The sequence below is a fragment of the Ovis canadensis genome, chromosome 6, assembly GCF_042477335.2.
Source record: "Ovis canadensis isolate MfBH-ARS-UI-01 breed Bighorn chromosome 6, ARS-UI_OviCan_v2, whole genome shotgun sequence".
Classification (NCBI taxonomy): Eukaryota; Metazoa; Chordata; class Mammalia; order Artiodactyla; family Bovidae; genus Ovis; species Ovis canadensis.
In genome coordinates this window covers 85,924,436-85,938,609 of record NC_091250.1, presented here as the reverse complement: position 1 = coordinate 85,938,609, position 14,174 = coordinate 85,924,436, and positions in this window count along the sequence as shown.

Below are 14,174 nucleotides of genomic sequence, written 5' to 3'. Positions count from 1 at the left end.
GTAGTAAAACTGAAGTAACATTTAGCTCTTAAGGTAACTATGCCCTTCTCTCACAGCCTGACATATAAAATGGTCCTCAGATGCTCTATTATGACTCTTTAATGACTAGGTTTCATCCATTTAAAATATAAACATGTAATTTTGGCCTGAAATCAAGAAGTGTTCAACCTTGGAAACTAGTAAACAGTGATTTCCTATCCTTACTAGAGAAGCTAGTTTTTTAATCGAATAATTTAAAATCAGGAAGAACCACAAGTTTCTCCATAGTTGTATTTTCAGTGTTACACACAGAGAGCTTCCGATTGCCTCTTAATGGTCATAGACACAGACCAACTATATAAAATATTGACAGCATTCCATATCAATCTTTGGTTATAAAATAATGATATTAAGTAGTAACGTACAATTGAATCCATAACTGCATCCCTAGCTGCATGATTTCAAACTACACTACTTTTGTTATTGTTGTTGTTTAGTCATTCCGCCATGTCCAACTCTTTGTGACCCCATACTTGTATTTAGTATTATTTATATAGACTGTTTCAACTTTTATGGTAAGTGCTTTACTATTATAACCATTAGCTGCTTGCCTAATGTTTCACTGTAAATATTTGCTTTGGCTCAACTCTTGGTCACTAGTACTTAATCTTAAGTACAATGTATTTAAAACTGTCTTTGAATTCTAGCATTTAGTCCTGGACTCTCTTTCAAGCTTCTCCTATCCCATTGAAGTATTGTGGGTCCTTTTGCTGCCCTCCTGATGGCCGGAATCTTCACCCAGGTGTGGATAATTCAGAATTGCCTTTCTGTCTATCTTCCTTACTCAAAGCTCCCAGTAAGAATGTTAATTTTTTCGTGCTGTTAGCTAGGTGTTTAGAAAGCCAATTAAAGTGAGTCAGTGACATTAAGTGAAAATGGCTGACACTCTGAATTCTTCTAAAGTGGTACTTGCAATTTTAAAAGGGAATTTCTTAACCAATTTTCAATTGGTTTTCCTTTTCAAAACACCCTATCAGTCTGGACTTTCCCAGGAAGGAAGTAGTAGAATGGTTGCATGTGAGGCTTCTCAAACCATTGTTTCTGAAGAAAGCTGATTTATGTCTAGTAATAGGGTAGAGAGAAAAGGCTCCAGACCAATCCCAAACCAAACTATTTGTTATCCCGTAATAATTGGTGTTCAGTTCAGTCGCTCAGTTGTGTCCGACTCTTCGCGACCTCATGAATCGCAGCACGCCAGGCCTCCCTGTCCATGACCAACTCCCGGAGTTCACCCAAACCCATGTCCATCGAGTTGGTGATGCCATCCAACCATCTCATCCTCTGTCATCCCATTCTCCTCCTACCCTCAGTCTTTCCCAGCATCAGGGTCTTTTCAGATGAGTCAGCTCTTTGCATCAGGTGGCCAAAGTATTGGAGTTTCAGCTTCAACATCAGTCCTTCCAATGAATATTCAGGATTTCCTTTAGGATGGACTGGTTGGATCTCCTTGCAGTCCAAGGGACTCTCAAGAGTCTTCTCTAACACCACAGTTCAAAAGCATCAATTCTTCAGCGCTCAGCTTTCTTTATAGTCCAACAACTGGAAAAACCATAGCCTTGACTAGATGGACCTTTGTTGGCAAGGTAATGTCTCTGCTTTTTAATATGCTGTCTAGGTTGGTCATAACTTTCCTTCCAAGGAGTAAGCATCTTTTAATTTCATGGCTGCAATCAATATCTGCAGTGATTTTGGAGCCCAGAAAAATAAAGTCAGCCACTGTTTCCCCATCTGTTGCCATGAAGTGATGGGATCAGATGCCATGATCTTCGTTTTCTGAATGTTGAGCTTTAAGCCAACTTTTTCACTCTCCTCTTTCACTTTCATCAAGAGGCTCTTTAGTTCTTCTTCACTTTCTGCCATAAGGGTGGTGTCATCTGCATATCTGAGGTTATTGATATTTCTCCCGGCAATCTTGATTCCAGCTTGTGCTTGCTCCCACCCAGCGTTTCTCATGATATACTCTTCATATAAGTTAAATAAGTAGGATGACAATATACGGTCTTGACATACTTTTCCTATTTGGAAGCAGTCTGTTGTTCCATGTCCAGTTCTAATTGTTGCTTCCTGACCTGCATACAGGTTTCTCAAGAGGCAGGTCAGGTGGTCTGGTATTCCCATCTCTTTCAGAATTTTCCACAGTCTTCCAACAATAAAAGAGAAAACTAAACATGAACATCACCAGGTGGTTGACACCAAAATCAGATTGATTGTAATCTTTGCAGCCAAAGATGGAGAAGCTCTATACAGTCAGCAAAAACAAGACCAGGAGCTGACTGTGGCTCGGATCATGAATTCCTTATTGCCAAATTCAGACTGAAGTTGAAGAAAGTGGAAAAAACCACTAGACCATTCAGGTATGACCTAAATCAAATCCCTTATGACTATATAGTGGAAGTGAGAAATAGATTTAAGGGACTAGATGTGATAGACAGAGTGCCTGATGAACTATGGATGGAGGTTCGTGACACTGTACAGGAGACAGGAATCAAGACCATCCCCGAGAAAAAGAAATGCAAAAAAGCAAAATGGCTGCCTGAGGAGGCCTTACCAATAGCTGAGGAAAGAAGAGAAGCTAAAGGCAAAGGAGAAAAGGAAAGATATACCCATTTGAATGGAGAGTTCCAAAGAATAGCAAGGAGAGATAAGAAAGCCTTCCTCAGTGATTAATGCAAAGAAATAAAACAACAGAATGGGAAAGACTAGAGATCTCATCAAGAAAATTAGAGATACCAAGGGAACATTTTGTGCAAAAATGGGCACAATAAAGGACAGAAATGGTATGGACCTACCAGAAGAGAAGATATTAAGAAGAGGTGGCAAGAATACACAGAAGAACTGTACAAAAAAGATCTTCACAACCCAGATAATCACGATGGTGTGATCACTCACCTAGAGCCAGACATCCTGGAATGCAAATTCAAGGGGCCCTTAGGAAGCATCATTACGAACAAAGCTAGTGGAGGTGATGGAATTCCAGTTGAGCTGTTTCAAATCCTGGAAGATGATGCTGTGAAAGTGCTACACTCAATATGCCAGCAAATTTGGAAAACTCAGCAGTGGCCACAGGACTGGAAAAGGTCAGTTTTCATTCCAATCCCAAAGAAAGGCAATGCAAAAGAATGCTCAAACTACCACACAATTGGACTTATCTCATACGGTAGTAAAGTAATGCTCAAAATTCTGCAAGCCAGGCTTCAACAGTATGTGAACCGTGAACTTCCTGATGTTCAAGCTAGTTTTAGAAAAGGCAGAGGAACCAGAGATGAAATTGCCAACATCCGTTGGATCATAGAAAAAGCAAGAAAGTTCCAGAAAAACATCAATTTCTGCTTTATTGACTATGCCAAAGCCTTTGTGTGGATCACAATAAACTGTGGAAAATTCTGAAAAAGTTAGTGTTAAGTAAACTGAAACTATCTTTTTAAATAAATAGATTCTTAATTTTCCATAGATATAATTGTGAACTGTATGTTGTTTTTAGGATCAGACCTTTTGTAGAAGTTGAGGTTTGAAGGAGATTTTTCTTTGAGATATGAAGGATATCTTGAGTTACCTTGTTCTGTACTTTTATAGATTTTTGATAGTTTAGCGGCACCCCACTCCACTACTCTTGCCTGGAAAATCCCATGGACGGAGGGCCCTGGTAGGCTGCAGTCCATGGGGTTGCTAAGAGTCGGACATGACTGAGCAACTTCACTTTCACTTTTCATTTTCATGCATTGGAGAAGGAATTGGCAACCTACTCCAGTACTCTTGCCTGGAGAATCCCAGGGATGGAGGAGCCTGGTAGGCTGCCGTCTCTGGGGTCGCACAGAGTCGGACACGACTGAAGCGACTTAGCAGCAGCAGCAGCAGCAGCAGAAGCTTAGCTAGTGTTTACATTATTAGTTATAAATCTGTGTACTTGATTCTGCCATAGGGAGCGATAACCCCCTCCCCCCACCCTCACCACCTCACCTTGGTAAATTAAAACAACAGAGATTGATTGTAGCTTTAATAGACAGTAATGAAAACAAGTTCAGATTACTAAACCTGATTTTGAATTGATTTCTCATGTTCTGCAAGATCAAGTTTACTTGGCCTCTTCGCTTTTCATTTTCATGGATGGATACTATGACTACCTCATATTTTTTAATCATTTATTTTGCTGTTTATTATGTCCTATATGAAAATAAGTAGCTAGATGTTTAATAGTAATGATTGAGTAGCTTTTTAAACTTAACGATATCAGCAGAAACTTGAGTTATTATCAAATTTTTCTTTTAAAATTGAAGAGTTATAGTGAGTACTCCCTATATATACTTATAATATTTGCTTATTTAAAAATGAGGTAAACATTAAATATAATATCTGAGAAAAATTTCTTTCTTAAAGACCTTTTAAAATATAGTTATATCTGATATTTAAGTAAAAGTATGCCTTTGTTTTGGTGTGTTTTAACATTCTACTTCATAAGCATGGTGGTCTGAATTTAAGAACTGACAACTTTTTTCTCTTCATGAAAGATACATTGTATATTGCTTTCTTCGCTCTGTATCTCATAAATATGTCATTGAATTAACTATACTAATTAATGCTCAACTTTGGCAGATAGGGTATCTATTCCTTAAAAAAAAAAAAGGAAAGGAAAGAACCATAATGTCAACCAGCCTTTAAGAGAAGATGAGGAACAGGTCACTGTTTTGGCCACTCTCCTGTACTGGACCATAATGTACCCTTAAACTACAGATATTTCTTTACTATTTTTTTTCCTACTGGTTCTTAATTTAGTAAGAGTGGTTAGATTTTAAACGTTTTAGAAGAAAAGTATATTCTAGTTTGGCAAGAAACCTTTTGTACTAAATAAAAGACCACCTCCTCTTTCTTCCCTTTTAATAGCAGCTTATTTAATTAGGTAATTACTCCAATCTTATTGCATTGCCATAAAGTCTTCAAAAACAGAAGTTTGTTGTAACTGAAGTTATCAAAGCCCTTTTAAAGTGTCTATTTCTTTTTTACGTTAATTAGAGCTAATGACATTTTGACCTTTCAGAAGAGTTAAGCATTGTAGACTAGAGCTGGAAAACAAGGTAGACATGATTGGAAAAGTGTGTGCTGAATTCTACTGTTGGAGAGAAATAACTGCATTGTTATCCTACAGTTTGGTTTACAGAGGGGAACGTTATATAATGGCCAGGAATTGCACACAGCTTTATACTTCCTTTTATATATTCTTTATGTATTACAGGGCACTGGGAAGGTTTGTTTTTGTTTTTGTTTTTTTTTTAAGAAAAATATTGTTCTAAAGTTTTGCTATATAACATTTTTTGAGAAGATTGGAGGCTACCTTGAATACAGTATTCGTCTGTTTATCTTTTATAATTTAAGTGTGACAAACAGTTTGAAAAGTACTAAATAAAGGATTTTAGGAATTTGTTCCTATGTCCTTGATGAGCATGGAATAGTTTTCAAATAAACTAATTCATTAGAAATTTTTCATGAGTGAGCAATTATGCAGACCCATGATCAAGGTCCCTATGAATTATACCTTCAGGTTATTCTAATTACACCTAGCTAAGTCTAGTAATGAAAATAATTGGTAACTTGGTAAATATGCAGTTGAATTTTAAAGATATATATTTTTCTTTATTGAGAAAGCCATTATCAAATGAGTATCATCTGTTTTTGTTGATGAGATTTTTCTTTTGGTTAGATAAAAATTTGTTGGTTTTTATAATTGTGAAAAATATCTGTATTTAAGATGGCTTGGTCTTTGTTCCAGTCTTGGCTGCAGAATATTTAGCTGTGTAAAATTAAATCTTCATTGACATGATTTTTTTCTAGTAAACAAATGGAGACCTGATTTGAGCTAGGCATTTTTTTTTTTAACTTGCTTACTTTGCCTAGTTGAATTTTTATTATTCTTAAGTGAATCTGTTGTATACAAGACTTCAAAACATGATTCTATGCTCAAAACTGAAATATGGACTAATTTACAGCATTTGGTCCCTAAAGACTATATAACGTGTTAAATAAAAATTTAAGTCAATTTAGGTGAAGTTGGAAAAGGGAGTCTGGAATTTAGAGAGCAAATCACTTTAAAAGAAATTGACCAAAGGTAGTCATGTCTGTTGAAATGACTGTGTGAATGAATACACACACACATATTTTTGGGAATAAAATAGTAGGCATTATGAATATGAGTTTAGGAACTGTGAGCAATAAACTTATTAAAGAAAATTGTATATTATTGTGTTCTTGAACTTGCTTTATAGTTGGAAAACAAAAGTACAACTTGTATATTACCTTTTTTTCCCTCCAAAGATCTTATTTAAGTTGTCCTTAAGTTTTAAAAGCCAATATAGCTATTAAAGTTTAGCACTGATATTTAAGTTTTTTGGGGAAACATATAATTCTAATCACTTCTCCTCTAAATATACATATTTAGCACTTAGGTAAAGTTTGTTATATTGTATCAAGTGACTTTTTGTCATATAAGCTATTTTTTTCATTTTACCCGATTGACCCAGGTTCCAGTGCAAACCTTTAAAAAGTTCCATATATATGGAAAAAAGTGTATATCGGTGTGTATTTACATGCACAATTCTAAAGTAGGATATTTATAAGTAATTATATCTCAGTTCACTAGGACATCTCTCCATTCAGCAGTAGGGATGCTTTTACACTCTATCACCTGGATTGTTATAGTTAAAATGCAAAGTGACAATTGATTCTATTTAAAGCATTTAAAAACTAAGAGAAATTTTGTGCTTGTGGATTATTTTTGTTTCCTTGAATCATCTCAGTATTGTAGTTTTGAAAGAATTGATTTCTTATTTTCTGAATTTTTAGTTTTTTATTTTTTCCTCCATGCTAACAAGAAAAATGCAAATGTTCTCAAAAGTAAATGAAGTTTCCCTTTTCACAGATGGAGACCTAAGCAAAAATGCCATTACTGCTGGCATTAGTTACTATCTTAGAATCCATCACAGAAAGCCCAAAAGATAGCCTAACCTTTTGTACCTATAGTCTTAGATATTGTTAGATAGCCATTCAGTTTTCTTTACATCATGTGTGAGATGAATATTTCTTTAGACTTTTTTGTTTGCTTTGCTAAAGAAATCAACAAAAGGAAAAAAAGTCCAAAAAACAAAACAAACAAAAAACACCCTGTAACTCATGTGAAGCATGCAGGGTGTTGTAATTTCAGTTTGCAAAGTGGTGTGATACAATGTTGCTGAGGCAAAAGCACACGATAGATTTAATGTAGCCAATTGTATACTTTTGAAAAAAAGAGTAACTGTTCCCTGTGAGTTAATTTTGGATTTTTTCAAAATCTCTCTTTTAGGCTTTGTGCTGGATTCTTCCAGACAAATGCGTATTCCATGTGGGCCACTGTTCTGCTAAATGCTCTCAGTTCTCCTTTTGCAATCAAGATTATGTTGCTAAGGAGATTTTGCTTTTATTGGTGCCATTGATTTGTGTTAATACGTTTTGAATACCTCTCCGTATTCTTCCATAGACAAGGCCAAAAGAAAAACTTCCCCGAGTTTCCCAATTTACATTACAAATGTAGCGGTGGTGTAATGAAGCCGATATAAAGTGGGCAGTTGAAAGGGAACTAAAGAAGGGCACTCAAGTGAGAAATGAAGAAATGTGCCGGGTGTAGTCTGTGGGCTGCCTTTGGTCCAGCTGCAGGAACTGGCTCAGGCCATAGGTAGACTGAGTGAGCACCTCCCTCTGCAAAGACCACCCACTTTTTGGAGCCCAGGCTAGCATACCGCAGATTACCTTGTCGACTGATACAGGGCCATTTAAAAAGTGAGAGACTCTTCTTCTGAAGTGGCAAAGAGATGATTCTCTCTCACCCTCGGATCTCTTTTTGAGTCCTTCCTAGAGTATGACTGAGGCTAGACTTCCTCTGCCTTATGAGTTTAAGTTGTCTTTTAACGGGTGCCTTGTGGATGATTGTGAGGACTAGCATGTTCAAGTACTGCTGGTATGTCTCCGGGTGAGAAGGATGGTAACTAGATTAAGGGTTTAGTTATATGCTCCTTCCTTTGTATCATATTCTGGACTCCAGAGATGGTCTTCTTAGTAAAAAATCTCAAATGTTCTGCTGTGAATGGAAGGGGAATCCAACTTGATACGTCTTGAATCAGTGATTTACTCACAGCGTGGTGTCTGAAGGTTCCAAAGAATACCTCTGTGGCACAGTCACACCCTTTTAGTGGTTTATATTGTTCAGACAATCTGTTGTTAACCCATATGGTTTTGTTGTGTTTGTTTTTTAATCAAATCACAAATTCTGCACTGATAAAACATGAAGAATTTTCAGACATTTTAAATTAGAAATGCAAAGAATAATAATATTAGGAACTATGAAAAAAATTGCTATATAAGTCTGAGAAAATAAACTGATCACCAAGAAAGCAACTTAAGTATTAAAAGAACAAGCTTGAGTTATTTAGAGATGAAATATGACGGTTTCTGTCAAAATAATTTACTGATTACTTCAGCAGAATAAAAGTCTAAATTACCAGTCCTTTAATGTTGTATGTATGATCTGGGCAGAAAGCATAAATTGAAGAGGCATTCTGCTACAAGTGGGAAATATAAAATTCCTGTAAACATCTGAAAAGGAAATCTTATTTCCTATATTAATGGTGTCTCCTCAGTAGTTTCTTTCCCCCAAAAGATGTTTGTCAACTACTGTGTTTCATGGTTAAAATTCCAGTTTGCACACTAAATGTAGTAAGAATTTTTGTCTTATGTCCCAGGATCTTTGTCTACTTGTTCTTCTGGGGCATCTTTTTCCTGTAATTTTTTAAAAGTCTTTTAAAAGTAATTAACTATAGTTTAAAGACTAAACTTGAAAAACACAGGGATGAATTTATATATTCTGCCTGGTATTTTTGGCTGTATTTCTCAATGATTTCTGTATTAGTGATACCATTCTTCCATGGTATAATCTTAAAGAATTTACTATAGGTAAAAGGTAGTGAAACAACACAATACTTTTGTACTATGTATTGAGAACTTTTTTCCTCCAAATTGGAATTAATCTATGGAAATGGAGTTAAATTACTTTAAACTTATGCTTAGAAAGACTGACCTGAAGAGATAGGCAGATGTGTTATATTTGTGTACATAAAGCATAAGCAATATAGTTTTACTCTGTACCTCAAACATGTAACAAAAACTAATGAAGTTATTTTCCAAATGTGACTAAAATTTATCAGACATATTCTAAGGTTTATGAACTTTGAAAAACCAGTTATTCATAGTCTTCTGTTTATAATATACTATTCCTGCTGAAAGGTATTTCTGTAAAAGAATGCAAGGGTAGCAAGTCAATCATTCCGCCCAGCTTGCCTGACCAATGTTTCTTCTGTCTACTGCTTAGAGCAAAGATGAATTAGATGCTCTATGAACACATAGTATGTGTTTAAATACTATCAAAGCCGTCAATAATTAGGCTGCACCAGGAGAACCTTGCAGAAAGTGTGTGTGTAGGAGGGCACTATCTTCTTTTCCAGTTCTGTCAGCACTGGTATTGCTCTTTAGCCATATAGCCCACATCCATTTTAAAAAAGAATCTCAGAGCTGGAAGAAACCCCAGTGGCGATGTACCTTGGAATCAACTGGGGAGTTTTTTGTTTTTGTTTTTTCAAGTTCAGTTGGCTGTCCTGTCACTCCCACCCATTAGAATTGGGAGGAGAGGGAAGGAGAACATGTTTATTTTGAAAGATTTTTTCTCAGTTATGATGACATCGTCCCTCCCCATTTTAGCCTTATAATGACATAAGGAGTTTGTCATTTATCTATGCTCACAGATTGTTTGTGACAAGACTTATGTGGGGGTGGGGGGGATTTCCTGCAGTAAATGCTATAATATAAATAGAATCTTCCTTTCTGCAAATTTGGCAGTTTGAAAAAAAATCCTAAAAGCTATTTATCATTTGAAATCATGAAATGTTATCAAAATTTATTCTTTGTGACTAACTGAAAGACTGTCACCTAGAGCACCTAAAGGCAATTTGTTGAAGAAAAACAACCCCAAATTGTTATCTCCCTAAGTGGTGAAATTCTAGCTCTATCTACTGTCCAGCCTGAAAACTGTGACTTAAACATTTAATTATTTATTGCTAGTCCATGTGAAAACATTTAGAATGGCTGGCAGCCTACCAGGCCCCGAGTTAAACATTCTACAGCCTGACTAGATTTGCTGGGTAGCCAACTTCACATCAGATTAAACACATTCTCTTCATGATGAATAGGTTGGAACCTAAGAACTTGATTTTGTTACAAGAAAACGCAAGGGGTGTGTTGTTTTCGAAATTAAAATTATTTTATGTTTTCCTGCCACCATTCTATTTGTGATTGTCAAAAGTATTTTCTTTGGTGGTGGTGAGATGGAGGAGAAATGGACAATGAGGGACTTTGGGTACTAATAAAATATGAAAAGGACTCCAACAAGGTTGGACACAATGCAGCTTAGAGATGAACATTCATGAATTTTGTACAGAAAAAATTTACATTTCATTAACATTTTAAATTACAAAGGCAGGTCTACAAATACTCATTTGTGTGCTTGTGTGTTCTCATTGCATTTTCTAAGCAAATGGTGAATAATGTAATGCTAACTATATTCTGTTCCCTTACCATTAATTTCCCTTTTTATTTTAAAGTTTAAGCTAATTGTAATGTGTAGTAACTAGTAACACTCATTTCAGTGAATCGTACTTTATGGATCTATCCATATAAGCTCTATGTAATGTTCCCTTATGTAATAAATGCTTAGGGATAATGAAGGGTACTCTGAGCATCACTGCTCCGCTATGTAGTACACCAGTTCTCCACAGACTTGCCATTCTAGTTCTGCATCCACATGGAGAGAAATCAATAAACTGTCTTGATAGTGAATGACAATAGGAAAATACAATATTTGATGATGAAATTCACTAGACTAGGATAGAATTCAATTGAGTTTGTTATTCTTTCAAATATGTTATACTTTGGGAAATTTTGTGAAATTACAAAGTATTCGAAAGGGTTATAGAGGAAATGGTGACTAACTCTGTAATGAGTTGAAATGTTGGAACTAAGAACTCTGCTCAAGGGAGCTGGCTGTCCAGCAGGCTGCCAGTTGAGGGTAATTGACAAGCAGGTGCCTGAAGAAACCGCAGGAAAGGTCCTATTTTTAGTTATTGGCATCAATAATGACATTATGGCTCTAGGCCATGATTGAAGAAGATATTTTCTGAGCGTAGTGTATCTTGAATTGAAAGTGTATTAACTGTTCAACTGCAGAAAGTTTCAATGTCTAAAAAATTTTAGTAACTGAAAGCCCTTCAACCAGAATCATTCATTTAAGAACTTATTCATGTGCAGTTTAAAATCTTAGCAGCTTAAAGAAAAATCAGCTTTAGATATATTTTTTATAAAATGTACTTTTAAAATCACAAAATGTTTAATATTTTCATGAATGTGTTGTTTCACTTTTTAAATATTTGGAGCACTCAGAAATATACCTAGTTTTGGAGTTCTCAAGGAAGCAGCCATTAGTCAAGAATATTGGTATTGCAGGCTTAGTGAACTCTGACATTTGTCTTTTTTACACTGTCTTCTAGCAGTATGGAATCCTTATAACTATGCTTCAAATGTGCTGTGATTCCTAAATGCCATACATCCATGAAAGGGTAAACATGAACAATTTCTTGGTTATCTCCTTTTTTCCCGTATTGAACTACCCTGATTTACTCATCAAAATTGCATTCTTGGAATAATTTATATCAAGATCACAAATGAAATTTATTAAACCATTCAAAATCAACTGGAAAATGTTTTTAATTAAGAAGATGAAGTACTGGAATTGGCAATGTTGAAGCCTAGATTCTTAAATAGTGTGTTAAAATTTGTTAAAGTATGTTTTTGGGATAAGTTTGCATAGCTTAAAACAAAAAGAATACAAGAAAAATGATTTTTGTTTTTAAATAATTCTAAGTATTGGCCAGAGATAGAAAGTCAGTGGTGATCCTACTTTGGAATAATGCTTAGCTTTCAAAATTAGACTTTTATTTTTATTTATTTATTCTTACAAAAAGGGTACTTTGCTTCCTTCAACAAGAGAGTGTTTAAGATTGAACTTTTTGAAACTGCTAGATGTAATTTTTTTAAAACAAATCCTGTAGAAATAAAGAGAATGTCAAATATATTTCAAACAAACTTAGAGCAAATCTATTTACTTACAGAATTGCTTTTCAAAGATATCTCAAAAAACAAAAGGGAAAAATTTAAATTTTTTAAATTTATTGTCATTTTGGTGCCACTTAAAGCATGTTTGGGCTTCCTTGGTGTGGTGGTTCAGCTGGTAAAGAATCTGCCTGCAATGCGAGAGACCTGGATTTGATCCCTGGGTTGGGAGATTCCCTGGAGAAGGGAAAGGCTACCCACTCCAATGTTCTTCCCTGGAGAATTTCATGGACTGTATGGTCCATGGGGTTGCAAAGAGTCAGACACGACTGAGTGACTTTTACTTAACTTAAGCATGTTTTTGACCCATTTTGTTGTTAATAATTTTAAAATTGATGATGGTAATATTTTTTTCCTGAAACAAAAAGGAATCCAGCTCAACTTTTAAAATCTGCTTTTAAAAGCTACACTGTTAACACACTTTTCTTAATGGGATTATCCATCACATTTGAGTGGATAAATAAGTTGCCTCTTAATTGTTTTACACTGTCTATATGACTTTATTTCATTACCTCTAATAGTTACAACTTTAGCTTTAAAGAATAGTTTTATCAGTTTTCTTTGCATCAATTCAAAATTCGGAAGATAAAAAAGAAGGTAAAAAAGCGAGTAGTGGCTAGTTTCTATTCTCTTTAGTTTGTTTTCACAAATTAGTCATTCTATTGTGAATTTAGTTTTATTTTTGTTATTAGTATTTATTTTCCATTGTTTTGAAAGAGATTTGTTACCAAACTATGTCCTCAAATCGTGTTAACAGTCTGTGGCCTGGAACAGCAGATGAAAACTTCCTTTAAAAGTATATTAGTAAGTTTATTTCCAAGAGAGAACACTGCTGTTCCTGGGTGAGAAAAATAGCCCCATTAATATTTTCCATAATAGATCTTAGGAAAATAGTCTGAACACCAGTTGTCTACCATCATGGCTAATGCACAGATGAAAGTGCAAGTAAGTGTTAGATCCTCAGTCATGTCCAACTCTGTGATCCCATGGACTGTTGCCCTCCAGGCTCCTCTGTCCATGGAATTTTCCAGGCAAGAATACTGTAGTGGGTTGCCATTCTCTTCTCCAGGGGATCTTTCCAACCTGGGGATCGAACCCAGGACTCCTGCATTTCAGGCAGATTCTTTACCATCTGAGCCACCAGAAAAGCTCAATGCACAGATTACTAAATCAGTAATGTGAATTTTGAGTACCAGGTAAAAGAGCTAAAAATACTTTACTAACAAAACTGGAGACATTTGACTTGTTCTTAATAGAGCCATATTCTAAATTGGTTTGGTGAGGAAAGGATTTAGAGAATGTGTGTTAAGCTTGGCCTATTCCCAGGCATTGTGCCAAGTGCAAAGGATATCAAGGGAAATCACATCACTCTACTGAAGAGTTGAGGCTGGAGGAATAAACATAATGTGGTATAAGTGCCAGTAATCAAGGGAATTAGTTGGTATGGTGGGGCTACAAAGAAGCAGTAAATTTTGTGTTGGGTGAGAAGGTCAATGAAGTCCTCAGAGGAGACAGTTAGGGTGATTTTGAAGGATCGGTTGAAAATGGACAGGTGCAAAGGCAAAGAGGGTTATAAATATGTTGCATTCAAAGATGGGTTCTGCATGACTGGAAAATAGAGAAAGATTATCTGGTATATAGTAATCATCTTTTAAATTAATGAATTATGGGGAAACATCAAGAGAGACGGTCAGCAAAGGGTGAAAGTTCATGTGTTTCATGCTGAAATTTTAACCTGAAGCTATTGGAGGGTTTTTAAGAACTCACTGTTTTAGCAGTAAGACCAAATGATAGGTAAGAGGGAAGAACAGAGATGTAGAAAAACAGTTTTGATATTTGTTTAACAGAAAGACTAGCCTTCTAATAATTCTGGATAATTATTATCTATATATAATTATATA